The sequence below is a fragment of the Marmota marmota genome, unplaced genomic scaffold (genome assembly GCF_001458135.2).
Source record: "Marmota marmota marmota unplaced genomic scaffold, marMar, whole genome shotgun sequence".
NCBI lineage: Eukaryota > Metazoa > Chordata > Mammalia > Rodentia > Sciuridae > Marmota > Marmota marmota.
In genome coordinates, this window is record NW_026000316.1 from 4,938,518 (window position 1) to 4,958,900 (window position 20,383).

The 20,383-nt window shown below is 32.7% G+C and overlaps 1 protein-coding gene across 10 annotated transcripts in view; it reads right to left on the bottom strand.

Moving 5' to 3' along the window:
* Positions 1-20,383, bottom strand: part of Diaph2 (diaphanous related formin 2) — an 831,690-nt gene that overhangs the window by 468,094 nt on the left and 343,213 nt on the right. The gene's annotated exons all lie outside the window — the stretch shown is intronic.

The following is a 20,383-nucleotide window of genomic DNA, read 5'->3' on the forward strand; positions in this document are numbered from 1 at the left end:
ATAGTAGAGGATAGGAAAGGCAGCAGAATACAACAGACACTAGTATGGCAATATGTAAATCAGTGGATGTGTAACTGATGTGATTCTGCAATCTGTATACGGGGTAAAAATGGGAGTTCATAACCCACTTGAATCAAAGTGTGAAATATGATATATCAAGAACTATGTAATGTTTTGAACAACCAACAATAAAAATTTAAAAAAAAATTAAAAAAAGAAGTGTCTGTTCTTTGTTCTCTTCAATCCTTCCTAAAAATTGTTTTACTGGCTTACAATATGAAATTGTGTAACACAAATCAAAAGCCATCTTGTTGGCTTTCAACTATATATCAATATGTGTGTGCTATATATTCATTCATATATATATATATCCCTCCATCCATACTGGAAACTAGAATTATTAAATTTTGAACATAATTTGTTTTTGAAATTTTCTCCTCAATAATATCAGAGACCAGACTTCTCTAATAATCCTGTGCTTCTATTTAAACTTTTAGTTTTCCATATTGTGTCCTCTATTCTGTCTATACCTTAAATATAAGTGACCCCAAACTCCCATGATCTAGTCTTTTTGCTTTATATTCTTACCACATATGATCCACCACACTACTGACTTTATTCATTGATCAATGTGCTCATATTTCTTGAACCTTCCAAATAAAGATTCTCCAACGTGAACTTATTCCCAGTAACCTAAAAAGTTTGTTTGTTTGTTTGTTTATTTATTTATTCATTCATTTTTTCGTTCATTCATTCATTCATTTATGCCTGTTCCCTAAATTGGCAAAAGGTACTGGAACCCAATATAGATCCCAGAAGAAACTTTCAAGTCATCTCGGACTCTTCTCTCTCTAAGCCAACCCTCCTCCTATAAATTATACTTTCATTTTTCCTCTCATATTTAGAACCCTCGATAATTCTTGCTTATTTCACACATTCATTAATTCATTTATTGTACATTTATTACACACATTATGATAAGCAATATAAATGCAGAAATTATTAAAGCATAATCTTGGTCGTTAGTGGAAAAAAAGAATAGCTGAAACTATGTATCAAGGTATAGAAAACAGTTAGAAATTTACATTAGACTTCTGGACTTTTGTTTTGATTTGCACTTTTCTCTTCCCTTCAATCTACTCCAATTTCTTAATGATGTTCACTATTGGGGTTATCTTTTAGAATATTAAGAATTTATTTGTTTGTTTTGTGGTGCTGGGGATTGAACCCAGAGCTTTTTGCATGCAAAGTATGCACTCTACCAACTGAGGTATATTCTCAGCCCCCAAGATGTTATTTTTTTATTCTTAATTTTTTTTCTTACTAGCTATACATTAAGGCTTAAAGTAATAAGCATGGCATTCAGGGCCTTTCAAAGCGCAGCTCCAAATTAACTTAATAGTTCCCAGGTCCCCAGATGTTCCAGCCACACCAGAGTACTCACCAATCCTGGACAAAGTCAGGAAATTCCAAGCCTGTTACTTTTGGTTGAGTGTTCTTTATATCCCAATATTTCTCAACCTGAACACATTTGGCATGACTAAAATACCATCTCCTCTGGGATGCCATCTTGAAGTCTTCAGGCAAAATTAATAACTCCTTCCTCTGGGTCCCTACTATGTTTTATTCCTAACATGGATATAGCACATAATATAATGTACTATCATTAGTTTATATATCCAGCACCCCAATTAAGTGTAAGCTCCTTAGAGCATCAGGCATGTCTTGATGATCTTCGCATCCCGAGAAACTAGTACGAATTTGAAACTGCCTAGGCACTGAAAATAATGCTTGATGAATTAAATGAAAGTGCAATGTAAAAATTCCTAAGTTTTACATGTAAAATGCAATAGTCATTCATTGGTACATTTCACTTTTAATAATGGCTATTCTACCATTAATTCACAGTTTATATTCCCATCACTAATAGAAAACTTAATAGCTGGTATATGTGCTTCTCTAGTAAAACCCATTATTGGTGGCAGGTAACAACAAAGACAAGATTTTCCTTTGGCAAAATGCTACAGTATCAAGTCATTCTACCTGGCAAACAGAGCTTCTGTAAGAGATCCTACAGCCTGAAGCAACTGCATGCAGGCAGTTTTCACTCAAAGCCCTCTCATCCTGGACCAAAAAATCTTAGCCATACATATACACACAGAAGCATGTGTGCAATCATTATTAATGGCCCATTAATAAGATAATGCTGTCCATACTGCATTGATTTGTTTTCTTGGACTTTCCCATGTTAAAAATTATTTTGTGAATGGTAAAGAGGAGAATTGTGTGAGTGACTGGCAACTACAACTATTGACAAAACATAGATATGACTCATGAAACCATCTCCTGAATTACTATTTCTTCCAAAAAGTGGTGATAACAATGTCTGTCTCTAGTCTAAAAAATGAGTATTAGTATATAATTAAGTTGAATCAGAAAAGGACAGGTACAGTAATTTCTCTATTTAAGTACAAATATTTTACATTTGGGAAACTGTAAAATAGAAAAGAGTAATTTTGAGATGTCATGTGTCCATATAAAAATACCTTACCTGAATGTCCATTTCTCAAAGTATGATAGAATATATACCTCGATTATAAACTCTCAGTAAAAGGAACTACACTTGACCAATGCTTGAAGTAATATAAAATGTACAAGTAAATTGGTAAGAAAGCAAAGAATACTAACAGCCAAAAGATAAGTGAAAGGTGAACTCAGAGTACATCAGCAGAGCCAGCCTTGACCTTTAAACGTCAAAACTCAGATTTCAGCTACAGTTTCCAAGACCTCAAATAAAGGAGAATGGAAACCAAGCCCAGAGCCTTATCAAAGTGGAAAGAACTATAGGAAATGGCACCTTAAACCACAAAGTACTAAACATTGGTTTAACAATAAGTTAGAAATGAATTTGTTCATCTCTCTAGGGGCCTAAAAAGAAAACTGTCCATATCAAACCTTGGTGATGAGTAAAAAAAGGTAAGAATTTTCAGAAAATTCCTAGCCAAAACTCAGCCTTCATACAGCCTAAATTCATAGTTCCACAAGAGTTTTATAAAAAATAAAAAACAACCAACCAAAATAAAAGCATACCTTAAGCCAAAATGTTATGATCCTAGGTTGGTGACAAAGTAATAAAAGCAAATATGAATCTCCCCTGAAGAAAATTTAACTTTCAAACTAAACCTTAACATACTCTCACAGATGAATGTACCAGAACAATAAGCATGGTTAATACAATTTGAAAAAATGAAAGAGATTTTTAATATTAATAAAGAAAAAGGTACTATCAAAATGAATGTATATGAAAAATAACTAAATAAAATTTCTTCAAATTAAATAAGGTAACAATTAAAATTTTAAAATTCAGAGGGTAAGATTGGTAAAAAATGAGACAGAGCTTAAGAAATATATATGACATAGAAGATAAAGCTAAAGGAATTATCCAGAATGTATTGCTGAGATACTGATGGAAAATATGGAGCAAAACCAACTACATGTAACTTCCATTTAATCCAAATCCTGGAAGGTCCAAACATGGAGATGGAAAAGGCACAGGCAATATTTAAGGAAATGATGGCTCACAACTTTAAAATATTCAGAAAGACAAAATAATGCAGATATAAGAAGCCCAGAAAATCCCTAGAAAGATAAATAAAAATAATCTACACCTGAACCTACTACACCAAAATTCTTTTATAACCAAAGACAAAAAGATGATCTTAAAATCAAATATACACAAAAGACATTACCTTAAAAGGAACAAATAGTGAGAATTAACACGGTGAAAGCCAGACACTGGTTAATGATACTTTCAATGTGTTAAGAAAAAAATAATTCATAATCATGTTTCCAAAGAAGAAACTTTTTTTTAAAAAGACACCAAAATAAAGGAATTTTCAAAGAAGCCAAACCTGGAAGTATACCACGAATAGACACTTACTAAAGATAATGTTTTAAGTATATCATAATTTAGTGAAAGAAATGATTACAGAATTAAGATCTGAAATACGTGAAAGTATGTTTAGAAAGAAAGTTGTAAATATGTGGGCAAATCTAAACAAATATTGATTTAGTAAAACAATTGCAATAACAATTCTACTTTTTCTGATGATGTACATATTCAACAGCGGAGCAAATTCTCTTCCAGGAATATACTTTAAGAGAGTTCTCATGCAAGACTAGAGTGGCATGTCCAAGGCTATTGTGTATTTCCTGTTAGACAGTGTTAAACAGCAAACCAATCTCCCAGTTATCAAAATCCATTCATCACCTTTCTCTGAAGCTGCTGTTCCTTTTCCCTTCTCCTTAATTATGTTAAAAGTACCTCCATTTTTTTGCAGTCATATAGTCTTAAAATTGCAAAGTTGTCTTTAACTCCTCCCTATGCCCTTCTAGACAACATGGGTCCTAGTCCTAGAAATTCCAACTCAACACCTCTACTCTTACTCAATCCTCTCTCCTTAAACTAATGCACTAAACTTCCTTCAGCATAAGTCTACTCATGTCTGTCTTCTTAAGATACCTCCAAATTTCTTATCAATTAAAGTCTGTATTTTTTAGACTAACATTTAAAGGCCTCAAAATTCAGCTCAAACATACCTCTCTAAATGTATTTTCTGACATTTCCAATGAAATTAGCCCTTCTCCATGTCCAACATGAACCTTGTAATGTACTCACATATTATGCACCCATATTCTTTGAGAAAACAACATTAGAAGTTCCAGGTTTTTCAACATGTACGTTTTTATGCGGAAAACATCCTTTTTCCCTCAGTCACATTATTAAATGACTGAATCTTACCTAGCTTTAAAGAAAAAGCTAAATGACCTCCAATTCCATGATGACTCCCAACGTTCCCCTTTGTCTGCCCTTACCTCATCCTTTTGAAAGAAATACTACTTCATATTTATCTCATTTATCGGTCGTTTATGTTTGGTGTTTTTTTATTAGTTGTACACATATTTTATTATTAAACACTGAGCTCCTAGATGTAAGGGCCCAAATCTGACCTTATAATACTTATAGTACCTTTCATATAATAGGTTATCAAGAAACATTGTTATAATTACCAAAATCATTGGCTTTCATAAGCACTTATATTTGCAACTATGATATCAAGGACCTATAAAATGAATCATAGCCACTGAAAATTCCTGTCATTTGTCAGTTTTTATTTTTAACCAAATCAGCAAAAAATATAAATAAGTTTGTAAAAATCAGATTGGTGCAAGTTCTTCACAGGCTGGCTCATTTCAGAATAAATGGAGAAAGTGGTACTTCTTTATTCCAAATCTGTGATTCTAACTCAGGCATGAGCCATGTAAATGTGGCTAGCTGTATTTTCATTTTCTTTCTTGAACTAATTATAGAAATCCCATATTATCCTTAAAAATGTATTCAACTACCTAACAAGAATAGCCATATGATTTAAAGGTTATGGTAAATATATTCTCTAAACAAATTCAAGCAACAGGAAACAAAGCAAGGCAGTAACATACCACCAAGACACCAAAGAAATAGACATTACCTAAAATATAAACCCAGAGACTAGATATCCATGTCTCTAAATATATCTGAGAATACTTTAAAATCCAGATCCTGCAAACATCTGCTAAACATACCCCTCAAACCGACCAAGCCAGCAGCTGTGTGATCTATTCACACAGTCCCAGTACCACCTGGAAAAAATGCAAATTGTACAGCCTTGTTCATAAAAGAAAATAAATAAATGCCTCTGCTGAATTTCTACCCTCCCTGTATCATAAAAGTTAACAGCCCTGGCAAGGGAGATTATACAATTAAGAATTAAAATCTTAATGACTTAAATATTCTAATCAGTCTTTGATATCACTTTAATTATATGATAGATGGCCAGAAAGGGAGAAATGAGATTTGCTACAGAAATTTAAAGTCTCTTTAAATCAATAATAAAAATTTGAATGAACATATATTTCTACTCATATTGTTATAGAGAGCCTCTTAAGAATTTACAGTAATTGATACCTCGAGAGGGGGTGCTGAGATTGGCCTTCTGCATGCTAGGCAAATGCTATTATCCCTAAACTAAATCCCCAGCCTGAAATACACACTTTTAAAAAAAGCATTCTGCAAACCCACAACTCATGCTGCTTCCTTCACTCTGCATGATTGTAAATTCAAAACACGACATACCAAATTATTTACTTTAAATTCAACACGTAATTGAACTAAAAGTAATGAATGTACAGATATTTGTTGAGACAGTGTAAAAAGTAAAATAGAAATAAATGCCAAGTTTTCCAAAGCTGAGACAAATCAAAGGAAAAAGAAGTACAAAAAAAAACATAAATCAGATGGACATATTAAATAGGGTCCTCAGGCAATGATCTAGTTTAATGTAACACTCAAAGAGCATAACAAAGTTCTTCTGTTCCCTTAAGCTAAGTGAACATCTTGGTATGGTCTCACAAAACTGACACATCTGAATAAAAGTCCAAAGATGACTCCCATTTCAATGTTAGTAGTGAGAGTATTTCCTTTTCAGAGGAGAAAAAAAAAAAAACCACAAACCATCACTCAATTATTTGTAAATTGTTGATGTCTCCATCTAAATGAAATTTTATTAATATACTCTCCTAATTATGCTACTACTATTTAATGAACCAAGTGAGAATACATGATTATTCATAAAGTGTGAGGCAATAAAAGGAAAAGATGAATCAAAAGGAAGGCAATAAAAGGAAAAGATGAATCAAAAAGAAGCACTGGTTAAAAATATATCCAGTTCAGACATGTCAGGAAAACGTTTCAAAAAGCAAGCCCTTGATCATCACTGTCATAATAAAGAAGGAAAAAGTACACCATTAATTCCAAGATATGTTTTAAAGAAAACTTAATGGTTAAAAATATGAGATTTTAGAATAATATATTTTGAGAGAAAAAAGATTAAAAATATCTGTTTTCACTACCAGACATGGCACAGATAATCAATAGATGAAAAATATGTCATCAAGCCATAAAACTCAAGGTCGGACCTTATGTCTTAGCAACCTAATGAATAATGCAACTGACAAGCTGGTCTAATGTAGTTTTGTGGGGGAGGGAATGGTCAACCATTAGCTAGCTTCATTGCAAACAAGTAATTCAAATAACTGTAGAAGAAACAGAGGTCCCTGCACAGTGCTTTGCATGTATTAAGTGCTCAATTACTATCTCGAGTATAATAGAAAGTATGTGAACTACATGTCTGTTTCTGTGGCTCAGCATTCGCTTATTTGTATTAAGATCAGTTATCAAACAATGCCCTGAGAAAAGGGAGACAATTGAGATTCTTTAAGAGGAGGAAAGGAATTAAAATAAACAGACATAATTTGAGAAAATAAACTAGGACACTGAATATAGGAGCTCCGAATTGAATTATTCAATTCATTGAACATGTAGAAGTCTGTTTCATCAAATGTTCTTTCCCAATTATGATAAAGATGTATTTATAAAAACAAAGAATTATCACACATAAATTCTATGAAGCTGAGATTTTTTAAGTTGAAATATATAAACAATTTCAAGAAAATATTTGAACACCTTTAGTACTTCATAGTGAACAGTTAAAGCTATGGCATAATTGTGACTTTTGGAGGTAGGAGCACATTCTGATTTTTCACTAAAACCATACATTTAATTGCTTGATATTTTAATTTATTTTACTGAGTCACTGAACTAGATAAATGATATACAGCCTTTAGATAAATCAGCATATTTTCCCTTTGTTATAGCAGTATGTATTGCTACTTCCACACCTTATACATTATTATTTTTTAAAATTAAATATATTAACTACAATTAGGCCACTATATATGGATTTAAATTATCTCACAGCTGATCACAGAAATGGGGCATAAGTAAAAGTAGAGCCACATGATTTAACTTAAAGATCATATCCTATTTATATTTTTAATGTTTTGTAATCTGTTAATTTAAAATGTCTTTTCTGATATTCCAGTGGCAACAAACACACACCCACTACACAAATATTGGTTTCTCTTACAGTTCTCAGGAAAAAGGAACCAAGCTCCTCAGAGAAATCATTGACGGCAATGTTGTGGAAGGGTAGCTATCCAATGAAATTAAAATAAATTTTAATTTTATAAAGTAACAGTGCTAAAAACAATGGGGACACATTACAAGGCCAGGTTGCAGGGGCTCTCACTGACAAAATATGGGAGAAATGAGCACTGAAATTATTTACTAGAATAATAAATGATAAGACATTGAAAATAGGAATTTATACATCCATACTGGTAAGAAATCAATCAATAAGTACATATGTAGCTAGGTAGGTAGATAGATAAGGGGGGAGAAATCTCACATGGCAAGTACCAACTGTTACATATGGAGAAAGTATTGGAGTTGTTAGCTCATCACTTCATAACTATTATAGAAAATATTCGAGAACCTATGGGAACATTTTGATGAAAAGCGGGATATTTGCAAGTTCCTAAAGTGTTTCCACACAGACTGCTTATTACTTGCAAGGGAAAATAATAACTAAATACTAGAGAAACTGTATAATAACTTTACCAAATGATCAATATTGACTTCACTAATGAGAGGCAGAAAGTTACTGTGTTCCTCCAGCTGTGATATTTCGTGTAACACCTGTGTACAATTCTGTGTCAATTCTGGTCAAGAATGCCCATACTGAGTCTGATTGTGAGATAACATTAGAAATACCCAAATGAAAATTCTATTAATGAAAAAGGAGATTGATATTCTTTTTAAATGTTAATATCATAACAGACAAAGAATGGCTGTCAAAATCTTCCAAATGAAAGGAGGCTGAAGAAGAAACAGAGATGGAGATAGGGACTAAGGGAGGCCTAAAAAGAAAGGGATAGGGAGGAGGTGGGGAACAGAGAGAGGGGGGAAAGGAGGAGGCTAAATGTAAAAGATATGTAGTATTATGAACATTGTAATTTCTGTATGTTTGAAATTATTTTCAAATAAAAACACAATATATAAACAGCGATTTCTTGGTGTTTATTATTGTACCAATTTATATTACTTTCTTGGTCTTGCTTTAAAGGAAATAATTGGATTATGATTCATATTATTATAGAGAAAAAGGATAATCAGAATCATACCATCACTAAATCATACTATCACTAAATTATACCATCATACTATCACTAAATTATACCACTAATAGTTTGGAATCCTAGATGAAGGGGGTACAAACATGTAACAGAATATTTTAATTTGTCTGATTAAAAGCTAAGAGACAATTTCCACAAATATGTTTCAAATTTCTTTTTCATAGACTCATAGAACCATCAGAGGATCCCTTAAAAATGTCTACTACAAGCACCTCATTTTTCGGTTTATAAAATTATGTCACACAGTTAGAGAGAACCAACACTAAAACATCAGGACTACTCGAGCTTTACTACATGCCAAAGAATTTTTTAACAATCTGAAATGTTTCAAGTAATCTTGTATATACTATTCTAATTAAACATAACACAAAAAATGTGCTTTATTCCCTAAACTCTTAAAACTTATATTGAGTGTGTGCATTTTAAAATAGTTCATAACTATATACCTTTTCTTTACGACATGCTTTATCAGATAAGGGGTACTATGTAAACCTAAATGAAGAAACTTGAAAAATTCATTGTAATCATTGGTAGCCATCATTCCACTTAAACTGTGTTCATTAAATGTATAATCTAAACTATATAAATACAATAGAACTCATTTTCATTGGTTGACTTCTAACAATGCATTAAGTGATTTTCATTCAGTCATTGGTTTATAAAATAATTGGTTTGCCAATATTTAATTTCCATATTAACCTTGCATGAAAAATGGGTATTAGCTAGCATAATTTGGATAAACAGCATTTTGCATCTTATATTCAGATATCTTTGTCACACCCCTTCATTTACTAGAAACTTTTTGTCAACTCTTAATTACTTAATGTTTTCAGTGACTTCATCATCTTCATTCAAAACCTATGTCTGTGTTTCTTTACTTTCTCTTTTCTATTTTTTCCTGAATGTAGCCTAGACCAAACAAATAGCATTGTCACACTCTAAGCACCCAAATGAGAAAAGCTCCTTAATTCCAATTCAATCACAATATCTGATGAATATGTTTTCCCTAGAGTTCAAGCTTAATTGATCAAGAATCCATTCAAAAACAATTCTTTTTTACTTATCCCTACCCGGGTCACCACCCTGCTGTGAGGCATCAAACCCAGGTCCTTGCCCGTCCTAGGAAAGCACTCACATTAAGCTGCATCCTCTGCCTCTGAATCAGTTCTAAAGGTCAATGAAGATAACAACCTTTGATCCACCATCCTCTACTTACATCCTCCACTTACTACTTACATCCACCATAATTCCTCTACAGTCTTCTATTTTAAGTCCGTGACCCAATAAGTATCACTTGACATTAATAATCATTGTGTAGCACCCATACCTAACATTCTTTCCACTTAAAGGTTAAACATCCTTTTCTAGGCCTGCATTTGTATAGCGTACTTTGCAAATAACATAACTACAAATAACAACAGAACTTGAAAGCAATAATCATCAATTTCAAATACATATTCACTATTGCCCAGTGATAACAATACCATACCAATAATTATTCCCCTTTTTTGCAAATGATCCATTCTTCATCAACAATAACCCACACTGTTGCTATAATCTTGCTACCTAACTGATAAAACAATAGACATCATCAAATGTAAACAAACTAGTTATGCCACCAGCAAATAATCCTGCATTTATGCCATCTTCTTTACTGTATAAATGAAAAAAGGGTCATCGTGTCAAAGGTTAAGTTCTTCCACATGTACATCAACTCTCTTCCACAAGTGCATCCACTCTCTTTTGATCTGTTTTAACTTTTAATCTTATTTGTCTCATATATCTTCAATCTATTCCTCCAAACAAGATTATTCCCATCAGCATTTCCCTCTTTAATAAAAAATAAAATTGTCACCATACTACTTTAAGGTAACACCTTCTCTCTGCTTCTCTAGAGCCACACTTTCCAAGAGTTATCTACATGTTCTGTTTACATTCCTATAACCTCTTATTTCATCTTTCAACTCATACCAACACAATTTCCAAATCAAACCTTCTTCCAAAACGTAAAGGCATAAATGACACCCATGTTTCGTCACCTCAGTTTATACTTGGTCACCTCCCACCTAAACACTTAGTAACATTTGCTTCACTTGATAATAACATCTTTCTTGGAACATTTTCTTATCTTTGTTCTATGAAAGTACAATGTCCCTACTATTTAGCCATACTTTCCTGAATCATTCTCCTTTCCTCAATCTCTAATTGACAGAATGCTCCAGAGTTTTGGAACTATACTTTCTTCTCTTCCGCATGCACAAATTTTCACAAAACAATTTCATACACATGTATTATTTCAATGTCAACTATGTGACATTGATCTCAAACTGATATATCAAGTGATGACTGATGACTGAAATTCCACACGGAAGATATAACTACTTACCTAACACCTCAATTAAGATCAATGAATATATCTATCTTTCTCACTCTCTCTCTTTTTTTCTTTTTTTGTTTTTTGGTAGTAGATATTTAACCTGGGAGCACTATACCACTGAGCTACACACCAAGCCTGTGTTTAGTTTTTATTTTGAGATACTATTAGCTAAGTTCCCCAGGCTAGCCTTGAATTTACAATCCCCTTGTCTTATTCTCCCAAATAAGATTTCAGGCATATGCTTCCATGCGAGGCTATGATTTTTGTCAAAATGATATTTAAAATATATGGGCAAGGCAAAACTCTTTATTCCTAATCCCTTACAGAGCCACTGCCCAAGTCTCCCACTTCTCAATAAATAGTGGCATCATCCAGTTGTTTACACATAACAATTATGAAGCAGTCTGTCTGGATTCCTTTTTCTTTAATCCCACACATCCAATTCACCACAAGTCTTAATGGTTCTACCCCCAAAAACCATCTCAAAAGCAATGAAGGCAGTGAACAAAGAAAACTGAGAAAGAGTGGGCTGATAAAAAAGGAAGAAACCCTGGAGACTACAAAATCATACAACCAATATAAAAATCTCCTCTAAAAAAAGAGAAAGCGGTCAACTGCATCAAATGCTGTCAGAAGGTTAAAATAATAATTGAGACACAAACACTGAAGGGCACTAGATTTCTTGAGTAGGGCAGGCACTGTGGAGTGATGGAGATGGAAGTTTAATTTAAATGGACTCTGAAGGAGTAAGAATATAAAAACAGAGACATTGACTAATAGAGAAATTTTTCAAGGGTTTTTAGTCTCTAGGAAGCATAGAGATGGGGAATAGTTGAAGAAAACTATGGGGACATTTGTGTGTGTGTGTGTGTGTGTGTGTGTGTGTGTGTGTGTGTGTGTGTTTTAATCAAGAAAAGAGAAATTGGAGCATGTTAGTGTGCTGCTTAAAATGAATCACTTGAGGGAAAAAAATGAATGTGGCATAGGGAAGGAGTTAAAACACTGAGGGAAGGAAAACATGGTACAAGTGGACAGTCTTCAATTGGTGCAGGAACTCTCTTTATTCAAAGTAATAAGAAGTATTACGGAGAAACATGAGGAATAATTTTGTAGATTTAACAGGGAAAGATGTACAGGCTTCTAGATTTGTCAATGCATTATGACATGGATTGTCAGGTATGTGTGTGCATTTGTGTGACTTTGTGTAGTGTGTACTTTAGGTACCTAGGGTTGGGGCATAAAATAAGTTGAAAATAAAAGGTGGGAAACAGTTATGTTAAACAGCAAGACAGAGAATATAACAACAACACTGAGTGCCTATTTGTTCACATGTAGTATTTGACAAAAAAGAAAAAAAAATTCACATACATACCAGTTTAGTGGATTTTTCTTTTACTGTGAAAGCACAATTTCTCATTACAAGCAAAGTATTTTTGTAAGAAAACAATATTTTTGCTGTATATCCAAATAGAAATCTCTGTTATAATGGTTCACAACATGAAATGACACTATTATAGACAAACAAGTTATTCATTTTTCTTTATATGAATCTCTTTCTGTCCAGAGATGTCAGAAATTAATTTGAAGATATAGAAGCATGCAATTAAAGTTGCACGGTGGTAAAAACTATGCCCAATTCAAGCATGTTTCTATTATTCTGTGGTTTACCATTACATGATCAGAGAGCATGATGTCTTAATGTCAAGAGTATTTATTTAAAATGATATCAAGTAAGCAAGTTGTATTTACAATACCAGCAGAACTGGCTGAAATTGTTTGCTTTCCTTTTAGCATTTTAATTTAGAGCTTTCTAAATGCAAATTAGGGAAAGAAAACCCCTGCTTACTTGATAGTAAGTTGACTTTTTATTTTTTTAATATCTCAATTGTATTATTGGTGTTATATTATAGGTAGTATGTTTATATACAGCTTTCATGCATGGCCCACAAAATACTTGATAAATATTACAAGCATGCATACATTCTCTCTTACTGAACCTCTGTGGTATACCATTAGAAATTCTTCCAGAAAAGGCAAAATATTACTGGTTTTATTTAAGGAAATAAACTGATATTGTGGTGACTTTATTTCCCCAGCAGAAAAAAATAAATTAATAATATCAAAATCCACAAATGCCCGCCCAGATATAAATATAAAATAAATCCATGAAACATAAAACATTCCAAGCTATTAAAGTCTTTCAATTTTCATCACCACTTTATTACAGAACAACTAAAACACTACTTAGGCTAAAAAGCAAAAGGGAGTTTTCAAAGATATCCAATCCTCTTTCTCTATAAAGCACAGATAGCAAGAATTGGAGAGGTAAAGTCTTCGGTGCAGAGGTAAAGTTGAAATACTAAAATTGGTGAAGTTGGCCATATTCACAAAAATCACAGTCACTCATTTGCAAAACCACCAATAGGGGTAAACATTCTAATCTCACTAATACTAACAGCCATAAAATGTATCCATTTTTTTAAAGAAATGCATTATCCACTGGGTTTTACAAAACATTACTCTGGAAAAAACAAAAAAAATCACATTTTCAAATGTTTAAATAAGTAAATTTTAACTATTAGAAAGAATTCCACATGTTAATGTGTAGATATTTCCAGAAAAGTATTATTTAAAAATCCACTCTTATTCATAATTATCAATTTGTGTATTAATCATAATAGTTAAGATTATTTTAAAATAAAAGCATTTTCAATGGATTATCTACCTACCTAAAAAATCTGGTTGAAAAATGGTCTTTTAAATATACTTTTAATTGATACAGTAGTTTTACATGTTTATGGGGTCCAGTGTGACATTTCAATGCATGTTATACAATATGTAATTATCAGATGAGGATAACTGGCATATCTACTCTAACAAAAATCATTTCTTCATGCTGAAAACAATCAAAATTCTCTTGATGTAGTTTAGATTTGGCATGTCCCACAAAGGTGCATATGTTAAAGGCATGGTGGTTGCCTTGATGCTATCGGGAGGTGGTAGAAATTTTAAAAGACCTAATGGAAGGTCATTAGGCACATATCCTTTAAGGGGATTGTGTGACATCAGTGTCTTCCTCTTTCATTCCTGGTCACCAGATGAGTCGTTTTACTCTGCCCCATGCTCCCCCCATGGTGTGTTGTCACAGGCCCACTGGTTAAAACCTCTAATGATGAGGTTACTGTGAACCAAAGTAAACCTTTTCTCTTTATCAGTTGATTATCCTAGGTATTTGTTATAGTGACAGAAAGTTGGCTAACATATATCTCTACAGTTATTTTGTAATATTAAATTATTAATTTCTCTTTTTAAATATTTTTTAGTGTTTTTAGGTGAACACGATACCTTTATTTTATTTTTATGTGGTACTGAGGATCAAACCCAGTGCCTCACGCATCCCAGGTGAGTGTGCTACCACTTGAGCCACATCTCCAACCCTAAATTATTATTTTCAACTAATCATACTGTGCCATAGAATATTAAGAATTATCCCTCCTACTCAACTGTAACCCTATATCCATTAACCATTGTTTCTCCATCCCTCCACCTACCACACCCTTCTAAGGCTCTGGTAATTACTATTCTATATTCTCTTCTTTTTTCATTTATATATAACAGCAGAAGACATTACAATTCTTATTACACAGATAGAGCACAATTTTTCGTATCACTGTATATAAAGTATGTTCACACCAATTCATGTCTTCATACATGTACTTTGGATAATGATGTCTATCACATTCCACCATCATTGCTAACCTCCTGCCCCCTCCCTTCCCTCCCACTATTCCTCCCATGCTCCCCTTCCCTACCCCATTATTGGTCAGTCTCTTTATATCAGAGAAAACATTCAGCATTTCTTTTGGGGGGGATTGGCTAACTTCACTTAGCATTATTTTCTCCAACGCCATCCATTTACCTGCAAATGCCATGGTTTTATTCTCTTTTAATGCTAAGTAATAATATGTTGTGTATATATGCCACATTTTTTAATCCATTTATCTACTGAAGGGCGCATAAGTTGGTTCCACAGTTTAGCTATTGTGAATTGTGCTGCTATAAACATTGATGTGGCTGTGTGCCTGTAGTATGATGTTTTTTTAAGTCCTTTGGGTACAGATCGAGGAGAGGGATAGCTAGGTCAAAGGGTGGTTCCATTCCCAATTTTCCAAGAAATCTCCATACTGCTTTCTATATTGGCTGCACCAATTTGCAGTCCTACCAGCAGTCTATGAATCTACCTTTTCCCCTGCCAACACTTATTGTTGTTTGTATGCATAATAGCTGCCATTCTGACTGGAGTGAGGTGAAATCTTAGAGTTGTTTCAATTTGCATTTCTCTAATTGCTAGTGATGATGAAGGTTTTTTCATGTATTTGTTCACTGATTGCATATCATCTTCTGAGAAGTATCTCTTCAGATCCTTGGCCCATTATATCCTCTACAGTTGAGATCAAATATTTATTTCCTCATATAAGTGAGAAGAAAAGGTGTTTGTCTTTTTGTGCCTGACTTACTTCACTTAACATGACATTCTCTAGTTACATTCCATGTTGCTGTAAATAACAGAACTTAATGCTGTCTTATATTCCATTGTGCATATATCCTACATTTTCTTTATCCAGTCATCTGGCAGTGAACACCTATACTGATTCCATATCTTGGCAATCTGTGAATAGAATTGCAATATACATGCAAATAGAGGTGTATCTTCAACATAATGATTTCAATTGAAAATGGATTTTTGTATTAAATGTTTCCTAAGTTTTTATTTGATGTTTTAAAATATACATTATAGCAGAGTGTATTTTGACACATTATACATACATAGAATACAACCCATTCCAATTGGGATCCCATTCTTTTGGTTGTATATATTGTGGAGTTAATATAATGTGGAATTAATATAATGTGCAGTTACACTGGTGTTGTATTCATTTATGATCAAACGAAAGTTATGTTAGAATTACTCCACTGTCCTTCCTATTCTCTTCCCCCTCCCTTCCCTTAATCCCCCTTTGTTTGGAAAATATAATGCTAAGTGAAATAAGCCAGTCCTAAAAAAACAAAACACTAAATATGCTGAATATTCTTTGTAATATGTAGATGCTAACCCACAACAAGGAAGGGTAGGGAGAGGAAAAATAGAATAAAAATGGATTTCTTTTGATATACATTAATCAACTACAGCAAGTTTCAACTCTCGGCAACTCTAGTCAACATAAACTTAGATGAATTTTGCTTCAATGTCAATTTACATAGCAAATACCCCAAAGAACAAGATAAGCAATGGTTTCAGCAATGTAGTGACAATAATTGCTGCATTTCTTTGATTCTTACAGGACTATCATAGTGGAGTTTCCTCACAAAACAAATATGAACAGAAATAATGTTTCTGGTTATCCCTGGAACCCCCCCAGCAACTCATACATGTGTACACACATGAAATAGTTAGTATCATAATACTAAAATTCATTAAAAGTCTGGCTTTCTTTACTGTAATATATAGTTGAAAGAATTATGAACAGATTCTATTTTATGACTTAGCAATGATCCAATATTCACCCAATGAAAACATATAAAGGTAATATACTGCCTTCTCCATTCACCCAGAAAGAAGATTGGAGTTCCACATTTAATATGAATTTTTTCCAAAGCACAGTCATTAGCAATTAAAAAAATATTTCCAATGTTCAATAACTTCATCTAAAAAACATCAGAAATGTATTCAAAGATCTAGAATTCTGATGGTCTATTACAATATAGCTGCCATTATCATCATATCAATTCTAAGAAGTGATTAATAACAATGCTTTTATGTATATGATTCTATTTAATCATGCTAACATTCATCTAACATATCCTGACATAAAATATCTCAGATTCAGAGAAGTTAACACACCTATTCCTGGTTTCATAACAGCTAATACTTAACCTCATATTTTTGACCTCTGCAAGAGTAACAGTCAGAAGATGATGTAAGAGTCTATAAATAAAATTACAATAATGCCTAGCTTAAACGTGTCACAGCTAGCTTGTGAATGTATAATACTAATATAAGAAAACAGACTAATAGAATCCAAAAAGAACATGAAGTCTACATTTATATTCTTCATTTCTGCTGATAATTACTTATTTTGAATGCTATGTTTCAGTAACAAAAACAACCCATATTTCATTCACCAATGTAAATATTACAAAATTTCTCTCACAAATCAATAGATTTATTGTGGAAAGTTTATAAGGAGAAATTCATTAAGTGAAGTCAAAATTTCCCATTAACTTACAATTTCCCAGAATCAACAAATAATTAGTTCTGAGGAAAAATACTGCTCTTTAGAATATCACTGCCAACTTATAATAAGCAAAATATAAAGAAATATCCATCATGAACAGAGATATAACCATCCCATATCTATGCAAATAAATGTCTGAAACATAATTAGAACATGTCACTCCTGTCTGAAATGAGGCAATTACTTAATAAGCAGAAATCATCCATTCTGTCACCAAAGGTTTGCTTGTTTGTTTTATCCTTATAAGGCCTGTCTTCACACAATACCTCATTCTGTCATTGTGGGTGCATAGGTTGGCAATTTCCTGCAACATCTGTCAGTGCCATATTACAGGAAGTTCTCAATAAATAGTTACCAGAAAAATGTATAAATGAAAACAATGAATGAACAAATAAATAGATGACTACACCATCCTCAAGGGGAAAATTAAATACCAGTATATAATACAAAAGACAATATTCATTTACCAAAATCCATAAGTGAATAACACAAAGGGTGAACTTCAATATAAACTCTGGACTTTACAGAATAATAATTTCTAAACATTGTTCTGAAACTGTAAAAATTTCCCATACTCAGATATTTATAATATGGGCAATTCTATGGGAGAGCTGGAGTAGGGAGCATCCCCAGCATGGTGAGGAAGGGCTTTGCTTCCATCTGCAGCACCACACACACACAAGGAATGATGTTGGTGAGACGAGGAATAGATGAGAAGTGAACTTTCTACTTAATTTTTATGTAAAACTAAAATTATCCTGAAAATTAAAGTCTATTCAAAAGGGAACACTATGTCTTCAAATTGGGAAATGCCAGGCCTGGATGAAAAGCTAAACTTTTTAATTGTTACTTTAAAAATGATAAAAAGTAAATGAGGAAAGAATGTTACACTTCCAACTGAAAGATTACAATCATGAAAAGACTGAGGAGAGAAAAATAATGAACACCATATGTATTATTTATTATTTTGATTTCTAAAATGCAGCAGTGCAAAAGCGCCTCCAGCAACATGTATAAAAGCATGTCAATCTACATATTAAAATAAAAACCCTTCAAAAAAAAACCAAATACAGACTAATAAAGCTTAGATATACATGAAATTCAAAGTACATTCAATGCAAGCACAAGTCTCAAATCACTGAAAAAGACAAACCACCTAGAAGCAGACTTGCTCAAAGTCCTGACATCTGATGATGTGAGCTACAGACATGTCAGGTTAGGAAGAAATAATATATTTCATCTAAGGGCCCGTCATATTTCATGCCTACAACCTCCCCAGCTGGGAAATGATGGTGAGGCAAAATTGTGTGGGACCTATAAGTTAAGTAGCACTCACACTGACTGAGATATGTTTTATTAAGTTATGTAAACTGTGAAAACCACTTTCTTTTATCTCACTATGTTAACAAAAATGCAAAAGTGTTTAATAAATGTTTTCCATAATAATGCCTAAGACAGAATACTACTATAGACACATTTGGAAAACACACACACACACACACACACACACACTCAAGGCTGGATTATTTGCCAAGTCCCATCCTTCAAAATATGTGACAAAAATAAATCATACAATAAATCACTCAATAAAGAAACATGCCTAGATAAGTAAAGAAACTATTCACTCTCATAAACAAGGTGTAAATTAAATATGTAAATGAGATCAATAATAACAAGGTCTCTACAACAGAACGTGGCTGTCAAGGGAATCAACCAAGTTCATTCACTCTTTTTCAGTAAAGCCTGTGTACCTGAGAAAGCATGCAAAATGATTATCTCTAGATTTGACTCATCTTCATAGTGATAATTTTAGACCTCAATCTTTATGGCAACTTTCAGATTTCAAATGCTTTGGTTTAATGAAATAAATATGACCCATTTGATTTTTAGGAAACTAAACTTAACTAAACTTCAATGCCCTCCATGTTTGCATGTATTATGCCGCTATTAAAAGAGCTCCAAGACAATAGATATACAAGGATGAGGCACTCCCCCCAGAAAGCAAGAGAAATTGGCTATGCTCCAACCACAAATATGAAAGTTAGAAGTGGGATGAAATCCTGCCAAGAGATTGTCACAGATGGATACTCAGGAAGAAGAATATGAAAATAACAAATCTAGCTCTATTTGAATGGAAGCTAGGGATAATGAATAGAACTACTTGTGTAATTTCTCTTGAGTCTGTCTCTATTACAATTATTATATTCTCCTCTGTTTCCCTGAAGTAACTAAAGCAAAGCTTCTCTATCTAAAAGGAAAATTCTAGTTTTACCAATTTTACACAAATGATGACCACCACAAAATCTTCAGTTGGAACAAAGGTAATGAAGGGTTAATATAAACATATAATAAGATCTTTAAAGAAATAAGAAAAATAATACCCATGTAATGCAAAATGAGCAAAAATAAAATAATGGACAAAGAAACACAAATAATCAATACATGAAATAAAACTGTTTAACATAATCATCCAAATAAGTATAAATAAAAACAAGCAAAAATTTTCACTCATAAATTTGGCAAATATTTTAATCATAATATTTAGTATTGATGGGGTATTTAAATGATTGTTTTATAT